The sequence below is a fragment of the Myotis nattereri genome (genome assembly GCF_964212035.1).
Source record: "Myotis nattereri genome assembly, chromosome: 6".
Classification (NCBI taxonomy): domain Eukaryota; kingdom Metazoa; phylum Chordata; class Mammalia; order Chiroptera; family Vespertilionidae; genus Myotis; species Myotis nattereri.
The window spans coordinates 5,779,201-5,788,990 of NC_138081.1; the positions used below are offsets into that span (position 1 = coordinate 5,779,201).

The 9,790-nt window shown below is 50.8% G+C and overlaps 1 pseudogene across 1 annotated transcript; it reads right to left on the reverse strand.

The window, feature by feature from the left end:
- Positions 1-2,607: 2,607 nt before the first annotated feature.
- LOC308521872 (HLA class II histocompatibility antigen, DQ beta 1 chain-like) lies at positions 2,608-9,381 on the reverse strand (annotated as a pseudogene). The gene is made up of 5 exons: positions 9,282-9,381; positions 5,341-5,614; positions 4,417-4,698; positions 3,825-3,935; positions 2,608-2,663 (listed from the first exon to the last, which is right to left on the reverse strand). The product of its transcript is annotated as an HLA class II histocompatibility antigen, DQ beta 1 chain-like (transcript).
- Positions 9,382-9,790: the final 409 nt, after the last annotated feature.

Consider the following 9,790-nt stretch of genomic DNA (forward strand, 5'->3'; position numbering starts at 1 on the left):
CTTAGCAAATCAAATTAAATGTTAAAAGGATTATATACTATAATTAAGTTGGATTTATTCCAGAGGTGCATGGATGGTTCAACATCCACAAATCAATCAATAGATTCCAGATTTAGCCCTAAAATTGTGTCCCTTACAGAGGGATTACATTGTCTAACATCTTTCTATCCCTTTCCCTGCTTTATACCTTAAGTGGCCTCTTGAGCCTAATCATATTTTGCCATGAGAGCAATTGTAAGAATCCCATATCTATAGTGACTGTATGAAAAACTGGTGCTTTCTCCAGATTGCTAATTGGAGCTGACATAATGGTCTCTTGCTTTTCAGGTGTTGGGCTGAAAATATGAGACGGCCACTTTCCTAGTCGAGTGGGAAATGCTGACTCCCGCAGGAGAAAATAAGAGAAATGAACAGGGAAAAGCAGAAATCAGAGAGACAGACACGGAGCAGCAGAAAGCAAATGCACACAAAGAGAAAGGGGGGCAGAGAGGCAGGGAGACAAACAGCATAAGGGAGAGTATAGACGAAGGGAAAGACCACGGAAGACAGAATGACAGAGAGAGGAAAAGCCATCAAGGCATATGGGCCAACAGACTGAGAAACAAAGAGGTGGGCAGAGAGACATCCTGAGAGAAAGACACAGTAAATACATATTCATGGGAGAGAAAGGGTCATAGAGTGAGAAGGAAGGAGAGAAATAGAAAGAAATTCACAGAGATATGGATATTAGGAGAAATGCAGATACAGAGACAGAAAAGCCATCTGATAGATAAACAGTACAAGAGCAGGTCATTCAGACAGACAGGGATGGCAAGAGAGATATGAGAGAGAGACCAAGAGAAGCAGCAGAGAGATACGGAATAGAAGGGGAAAGAAGCACACTGAGAGGAAGGAGGGAGCCAGAGGGAAGTAGGGGTAAAGACTTCGTTTGAGTCCTGGGATCTAGGCATTTTCTGAAGCCAAACTCACATAATGAACTTTCAAATCTCATGAACCCAAAAAACTAATTTTTTCTCTTAAGCTGGCATTAGTAGAGTTTTCATCATATGCAACTTAAAAAGTACTAATAAAACCTCCATTGCTAATTACAGTGGGTGGGTCATATTCAGTTAACAATCATTGTTTTTCCCCACTGTACACAGGGCCCTTGACAGGAAATGTTTATGCTGTTGGTTCCATACGTTACACCACTAGGCATCAGGTACCATGACTGGCACCTGCACAAATACCTGAAGCTCATAGACCATAGTGGGAGCCAGGAGAGGCACACAACCCCAGACCCAAGGGCCCTGGAGGATGGAAACCTGAATTTGTTTCATACCTCATGTCCCATTCTTTTTTTAAAAAATCTCACCCAAGGATTTTTTCCATTGATTTCTAGAGAGGGTGGGAAGGAGGGAGGAGGTGGAGAGAGAGAGAGAGAGAGAGAGAGAGAGAGAGAGAGAGACAGAGACATGAGAGGAACATGAGAGAGATACATTGATTAGTTGCCTCCTGCACATGCCCCTACCGCACACACCCCTACCGGGGCTGGAGAACCTACAACTGAGGTGCGTGCCCTTGACTAGGATTTGAACCCGTGACCCTTTAATTTGCAGGCTGACGCTGTAACCACTTAGCCAAACCAGCCAGGGCGCATGTCCCACCCATTCTTATGTGGCCCCTGAGTTATACCAAGCATGGAGACCCATGATTTCCTAGTCTCCTTGCCTGGATAGTACCTTCTTTGGAGCATAACTGAACTTGAGAATCTGACTTTTGTTTTGCTCAGTGTCTCCCCACACACACACCCCACACACACCTCCACCCCATCCACACCCCCTACCCCCCACCCCCCCCACCCCCCATTCCCCACCCCCGCCAACCACCGCATACACAAGCAGAATTGGAACAAAAGTGATACACAAATATTTTTAATTTTGAAAAAAAACTTTATTGAAAGAGCTTGGCGCTGAACTCAGGGCTGTCTTCAGGAAGAGCAGGATCTGAAACTACATTGAGAATGGGCATTGGTTCAGACAGACACCGCGGGCAGAGCCTCCAGCACCAGGTGCAAACCAGTCACAGGCCACGCAGCAAAGACAGGACAAAAGGAAGGCCGGCAGCTGCTTCTCGGTCTCTGGGGGGCAGGACCTGGGATGACAGCTGGTACCAGTGGCTTGCTCACCGGCCTGGTGGAGGGGAGGCTGGGACCCTCGGACGAGGTAACAGCAGGGCAAGGCCAAGGAGAGGCGGTGACGGATCCAGGAAGAATGTCTGGGTCAGTGCAGAGCCTTGGAGGAGAGCGAGGAGGGCGTCAGCAGCCACAGGTCCCTGAGTAAACTGGCCCTGCCCCCTCGGGTCGCCTCGCCCTCCAGCAAGCTCAGAGGCACTTTCTGCCATTTGGACTCGGGGGCACCATCCAAACCTCGCTGCACGGCTGATGCCAAGGCAGGGTCTTAGTCTGGGAAATGACCTCCGAAGTCGCCCGCTGAGACTATGCAGAACGTCCCAGAGTTTCCCCGGCCCGACCCCCCATGAGAACGCATGTGGCTGAAGCAAGGACAGCACAACGGGAGCCGGTCAGTGTGCAGACAAGCCCACCACCTCCTTCCTATCTCACCTGAGTCACGTCTCTGCGGGAAGAGTGGGAACGTCACCTGGGGGTGAGGCCTCGAGGCCTCCTATCCTCGGAAGAAGGAAAAGAGAAGGGAAATTCATTGGCCTGGCAAGAGGGACACTGTGCCTGCCTCTCCTCTCACCCTCCACCAGGGAATGCAAGAGCTCCCGGTCTGTCCTCACCCACCCAGGCCCATAAGGCTTCCACGCCATAAGGTGAGGCCCCCCAGGCACTCAGCCAGTCACTTAGGAAGGCGACAGAGCCTGCGCGTGCTTCAGGCAGGGAGCTCAGAGCAGGAAGTCCCATCTAATAACTGCCCGACAGCAGTGAGGACAGCGGTGAGGACAGCGGTGAGGACAGAGGTGAGGATAGAGGTGAGGATAGAGGTGAGGACAGCGGTGAGGACAGAGGTGAGGACAGAGGTGAGGACAGAGGTGAGGACAGAGGTGAGGATAGAGGTGAGGATAGAGGTGAGGACAGAGGTGAGGACAGAGGTGAGGACAGAGTGAGGACAGAGGTGAGGACAGAGGTGAGGACAGAGGTGAGGACAGAGTGAGGACAGCAGTGAGGACAGAGGTGAGGACAGAGGTGAGGACAGAGGTGAGGACAGCAGTGAGGACAGAGGTGAGGACAGAGGTGAGGACAGAGGTGAGGACAGAGGTGAGGATAGAGGTGAGGACAGAGGTGAGGACAGAGGTGAGGACAGAGGTGAGGACAGAGGTGAGGATAGAGGTGAGGACAGAGGTGAGGATAGAGGTGAGGACAGAGGTGAGGACAGCGGTGAGGACAGAGGTGAGGATAGAGGTGAGGATAGAGGTGAGGACAGAGGTGAGGATAGAGGTGAGGACAGAGGTGAGGACAGCGGTGAGGACAGAGGTGAGGATAGAGGTGAGGATAGAGGTGAGGACAGCAGTGAGGACAGAGGTGAGGGCAGAGTGAGGACAGAGGTGAGGGCAGAGTGAGGACAGCAGTGAGGACAGAGGTGAGGACAGAGTGAGGACAGCAGTGAGGACAGAGGTGAGGACAGAGTGAGGACAGCTGGAGAGCTGCTCTCTCTGCCTGAGAACGAGCCTTCACCGCGCACCTGTGTGAAGAAGCAAGCCTGGCCCCGCGGGAGAGCTCGTCTCCCAGTCCCTGCAGCTCCGGCCGACCCCCCAGACCTTCCTTTCAGGTCGGTAGGCGCGTTCCCAGCACCAGGCTCCCACTCGCTCCCCACCGGCCTCACCTTTCTTCTTCCAAAGGTGGACGACAAGGCCCAGCCCCAGGAAGGCCAGCCCCAGCACAAAGCCCCCAATTCCACTCAGCATCTTGCTCTGGGCAGATTCAGACTGCGCCCCTGGGAAGTAAAAGCCTGCAGGTCACTGTCTGTCCCCACACTCCACTCCACCATGTCCTCATCTGGAAGCCCTGAGTCTAGTCCAGGTCAAGGCAGGAGGAGCTCTGGAAGCAGACAGAGGGTCCGGGCAGCAGGGACCCAGGAGGCAGCAGGGACCCGGGAGGCAGTGCAGATGGGGTGTAGGGGTGATGGCAGCTTCTCGGGAAGTGCATCCACCTGGAAGCCACAGACCTTCCCCGAGAGACCAGCATTAATGTTGGAGCCCAGAACCCCGGCTCTTGGGAGACACAAGCCGGGGCTGACCTGCAGCTGGGGAGTGGGTTAGTACAGGGATGGCCACATCTTGGGGGTAAGGGGACTTCAGTCTTCCATGATCCCAACCCAGAAAGCAGGTGGCCAGAGCTAAGGGGCGACCCACCCGCCAGGCCCAGGTCCTCCCTGCCTCTGCGCTTCCCATCCGGGTGCCATGAGGAGCCCTTACGCCACTCCACTGTGATGGGGCTCTGCAGGCTGGGGTGCTCCACGCGGCAGGTGTAGACGTCTCCTCGCTGGGGGACTGTTTCCAGCATCACCAGGACCTGGTAGGTCCAGTCCCCGTTCCTAATCAGGGGGGTGGACACCACGCCGGCTGTCTCCTCCTGGTCGTTCCGGAACCAGCGGGCTTTGATGTGAGCTGGATAGAAATCCGTCACCGAGCAGACCAGCATGTTGTGGTGGTTCAGGGCCTCTGTCCTGGCCGGGGAGATGGTCACTGTGGGCTCCACTGGGAGGGTGACCAGGAAGAAGACGTGAGGCCGAGAAGGGATCTAATGTGTTTGCCCAAGATCCGGGTGGTCCTGGGGGTTCACGTTCCTGGGAAAAGTGGAGGCAGGCCGGGGAGGGGCTCTGGAGGCTGAGCGCCCCCCTTCCGCAGCAGAGAGACACGGTTTCAGATGTCTTCATTAGAACCCCCGCCCTGGGTATGAACCGGCTACCGATACTTTGCTAGCCTGCTTTCTAGGGAAATAATACCTTTCCTCGGTGTTTGCTTGTTTATTAAACAGGATAATTTATGTGAAACTCTTTGCAACATGGACTGACCATTTTTAAGCTCTGCATGTGTGCATATCCCTGCACACATGTGCACAGCGCGGGGACCAGCTCTGACCCCGGGGCCCGTCCAGGCGCCACAGGAGCCGTCAGTAGGGGGCCCGTGGGCAGGGCCTTGTGACCGAGGGAGGACTGAGTTCCGAGCAGGGACCGCCAGCGCTGCCCAGGCAGAGTTCCTCCCGCTTGGATGCCAGGCCCCTCCCCCGCCTGCCTTCTCCCGGGAAGGTGAACCCCCAGGACCACCGGGATCCTGGGCAACCACATTAGATCCTTTCCCGGCCTCGGCGCGAGGCTGCGCGAGGAACCGCCCGCCCACCTCGCCGCTGCACCGTGAAGGGAGCCATCTCCTTGTAGTTGTGTCTGCACAGCACGTCCACCTGCGCCCGCCCGGTACACCAGCAGCAGGTCCTCCTGGCTGTTCCAGCTCTCGGCGTGGGGCCGCCCCAGCTCCGTGACAGCCACGAACACCCCCACGTCGCTGTCGAAGCGCACGATCTCCTGCCGGTTGTAGATTTCCGTGGCCACGAGCCGCACGCGCTGCGTCCCGTTGGTGAAGTAGCAGGTGCCCTTAAACTGGTACACGAAGTCCTCTGCGGTGGGGTGGAGGGGGGCCGGGGGGTGCGGGGATGGGAGGCCTGTGTCAACCACCCACTCGGTTCGGGCGCTGGGGAAGGGAGACACCAGTACAGCCACGCGGCTCAGTAAAACCTGCTCTCAACCCCCCGAATTTTATCCCCAGGAAGGAGTTCGATGCCTTCTCGGCCTCAAGTCCTGAACTGAGCATTTATTAGAGAAAACCGAAGGTAAAGCAGGAAAACCAATGGAACAGTGAATGATTGGTAACGAAAAGATAAAACTGTCAGTGTTTGCATATAAGGAATCTGCGAATAAAGAAATCCAAACAATCTATTGCTGAATGGATGTAAAGCGATAGTTTAGCAAGTAGCTTCATACAATAGATCTATTTTAAAACATTATACAGACCAAAAACAATTTTTCAATTATTACCACATCAAAAAAAATTTATCTAGGAATAAGACCTACAAAAGATATACAAGATTTCTTGAAGGAAATAATGAAATTTTATGAGATATATTAAAAGATTCCCAAATAAATAAAAAGATATATTTTGAATTGAAAGACTCAGTATATTAAAGATGACAATTATGCTAAGTGAATTAATGGATTTTATGCATATCAATTAAAATTCCTACAGTTTTTTATTATTTAAACTTTACAAAATGATTCTAAAATTTTGTTGTTGTTGTTAATCCTCATGCAAAGATATTTTTTCCATTAGTGTTTTTAGAGAGAGTGGAAGGGAGGGAATTATAAGAGTAAGAGAGACACATCGATGTGAGAGAAATACATTGATTTATGGCCTCCCACATGTGCCCCAACCATGGCCGGGGATCGAACCTGCAACCCAGGTATGTGCCCTTGACGGGGAATCGAACCCATGACCCTTAGGTGTGTAGGCCCACACTCTATCCACTGAGCCACACCAGGGAGATTCTAAAATTTAATAGCAAGGATTAGCCAAACTACTCTTGAAGAAGTAAATATTATGAAAAACTTTTCTCTACTAAATATCAAAATATCAAATAAAACTGTGGTACTTGTACACTGTGTTATTGACACAGACATAGGAAAATAAACAGATGGCAAACTATATATCAAAATTAGTTCCAGGCATATATTTACAGTAAGTTTACGACCACGGTGGCATTGTCGCTCAGTGGGAAACGGTGCTGTTGTTAATAAGCGGTGTCCCAATGGCGGGGGGGAGCAAGGCGGGCATGGGCCTCGCGCCAGATGCAACTACACCTGCGTGAACAGGCCGTGCTACGCCACCTTCATGACTCTGGGTGCTAAAGACTTCTCACACAGATCGTTCAAAGCACCGACCATAAGGAGCAAAGACTGATAACTTCAACTTCATTAAAATTAACAGCTGCTGCCCATCAAGCAATACTAAGAGAGTTAAGAAGACAAGCCACAAAAAAATAAACAAACAAAAAAGACAAGCAACAAAATACAAACAGGTATCCACAAAGCACGCACTGGCCAGGCGCTCGATTCACAACACAGTTCTTTATTATTTTTAATCCTCACTGGGATATGTTTTTATTGGTTTTTATAGAGAGGAAGAAAGAGAGAGAGAGAGGGAGAGAGAGAGAGATGAGTTGCCTCCTCTATGAGCCTCAACTGGGGATCGAACCCACAACCTTTCAGTGCACGGGATGATGCTCCAACCAACTGAGCCACCCAGCCAAGGCCACAATACCTTTTAATATTTTCTAAAAAACAAATAAGAAAAGACAGGTAATATAATAGAAAAAAAGAAAAAATATCTAAATAGATACTTCAACAAAGAGTAAATACTGATGGACAATAAACATGCAGAATGGCACATCCTCATTAGTAATCAGAGAAATGCCAGCTAAAAATATGGTGAAACACCACTACCTGCCCACAGCACAGGGCAACACGAGAAAGTCTAAATGCCAAGAGCTGCCAGGAGTTGGGCGGGCTTTCCTGTGAACGGCGTGCAAGTGGTAGAGGCAACCAATTTCCATCAGTCGGACCTCCTGCCGTAGAGCTGAAGCCAGCATAGCCTCTTGCCTATGGATTCCAATCTAAGCATATACTCTGGTCTAAAAACGTCAGGCTCAGAGGCTGCAGGATACGTGAAGAAACAGGCGCAGCCCCAGAGTGCATCCACATTGGAAGGGGTAAGTGCTGCACCTCAAAGTGGAAGTTAGTCCCCGACAACAAATGTGGATGGTCAGCCGTTACCTGGGAGATCTGTGACCGACCGCAGACGTAGCACTGGCAAAAGGAGCAAGACAAACACCACATTTATGGAACCACTAATGCTAATCTACATTGTTTAAGGACACATTCATATGTTAGACCCATAACAGAAAGCAAGAAATCAGTATTACAAGGGTCATGCGATTGCAAGCACCGGCTCTGGCAACTGGAAGTGGGCTAATTGGGAAGAGGCTAGTGGGACTTTTTGGGTGCTGGTAACATTCAGTCATTTTTAACCTGGTTATTATTAGTTGGATATTTCTTTATAACTTTTGTTAATTTTATATCTGTGCTTTATATCATGCCTGTATTGTGTTATATTTCAAAATAACTATTTTTTAAAAAGTGGGCTCATCAGTGCATCCATGTGTGGAAAGACTCAGTGGCATAGTTTGTGTATGATATCACCCAGGGTGTGGGAATTAGTGGGTGCAAAATCACTGTTAATTTCCTTGCTTTTCGCCATTCTTGTAGCCCTCTCCATCACCAATCCCGATCAAGGGTGCAGCAGACTCGCCACCTGCCCTCCGCCCGCAAGGGCTGTCCTCTCCCACCAGTGCTATCACCCTGGCCCGCCGCTCGCACTCCAGGAGGGGATGGTTCTCTTCACAAAGGACGCTGCAAGAGACCATGGTGTTTGAACCTCTGCATCCCCGAGTCCCACTGAGCACTGCTTGGCCCAAAAGGGCGGGGCAAATCCTTCTCACTTGGAGCATCATCCCATACATGGAAAAGATTGTGGGTTCAATCCCTTCTGGGTGCATACAGGAGGCAACTGATCTGTATTTCTCTCTCTTGCTCCCTTCCTCTCTCTAAAATCAATGGGTAAAAATTAAATTAATTAATTAATTAATTAATTAATTAATTAATTAATTAAAGCAATGGGCATATCCTCAGGTGAGGATTAAAGAGGGTAAAGTAATAGCAGTTCGGTAACTTTGTTTTGGTAAAAATGTACTTTTTCTTCCAACTCTGAGATCCCAAAGCCCATCCCTGAGAGACAGTATCCTCCTTCGCCCTGGCTGGTGTGGCTCAGTGGATAGAGTGTCGGCCTGTGAACTGAAGGGTCCCAGGTTTGATTCCAGTCAAGGGCACATGCCAGGTTACCGGCTCCATTCCCCGTAGGGGGTGTGCAGGAGGCAGCCGATCAGTGATTCTCTCTCATTGATGTTTTTATCTCCCTCTCCCTCTCCTTTACTCTCAGAAATCAATAAAAATATTTTTTTAAGAAAAAAAAGAAAGACACTACCCTCCTTTCAGCTGCAGAGGTTGGAGAAAAGAACGTAGCAAACTCTTCTTCCTAAGGCGGAGACATCTGGACTGTCATGGGAGCCCTTCCAAGTCTACCTGGGACTTCAGAGTGCAACACACCAACCCCAAGCCCCTGAGCTCCCAGAACCCCCGGCCTGGGGGCTGGCAGAGCAGCTGCCCGGCACTCACCGGGGGTCCCTCTGCGGTGAGCCAGGGGCGTCCTCAGCACCGTGAGAACCACCGTCACGATTCCAGCTGCCGCCCAGGGCCTTCTGGGGGTCCCGGTCATCTTTCCACGTGGAAACCGAGACAACCGCACAGAAGCACCGGCAGTCGGCACAGCCGCCAGCAGCTCACCTGACGTTTCACTTTGCAGAAGATGAAAATGGGGAAACCTTCTCTGAGCCTTAGGATTGGACAGTTCTTAGGAAAAAGCCAGTCAACCCAATAGCTTAAGTTCTCATTTTCACTGGGTAAACACTTTCAACGAAAGCTCTCAATGCAATAAAAGGATTCCTGGGCCACCTACTGCCCAGCACGAGCCTGCGTGCGCTGGAATACGTGCAGGGGTTCAGGAACCAGGACAAGAATGCGATTTGGAATATTTCTTCGGGGACATTTATTCCATTTCTCTGGTTCTTATATTTAGGGTTTGACAGTAGGGAGGTAGGAGGAAGTGGAATGTTATTCCCCGGGAG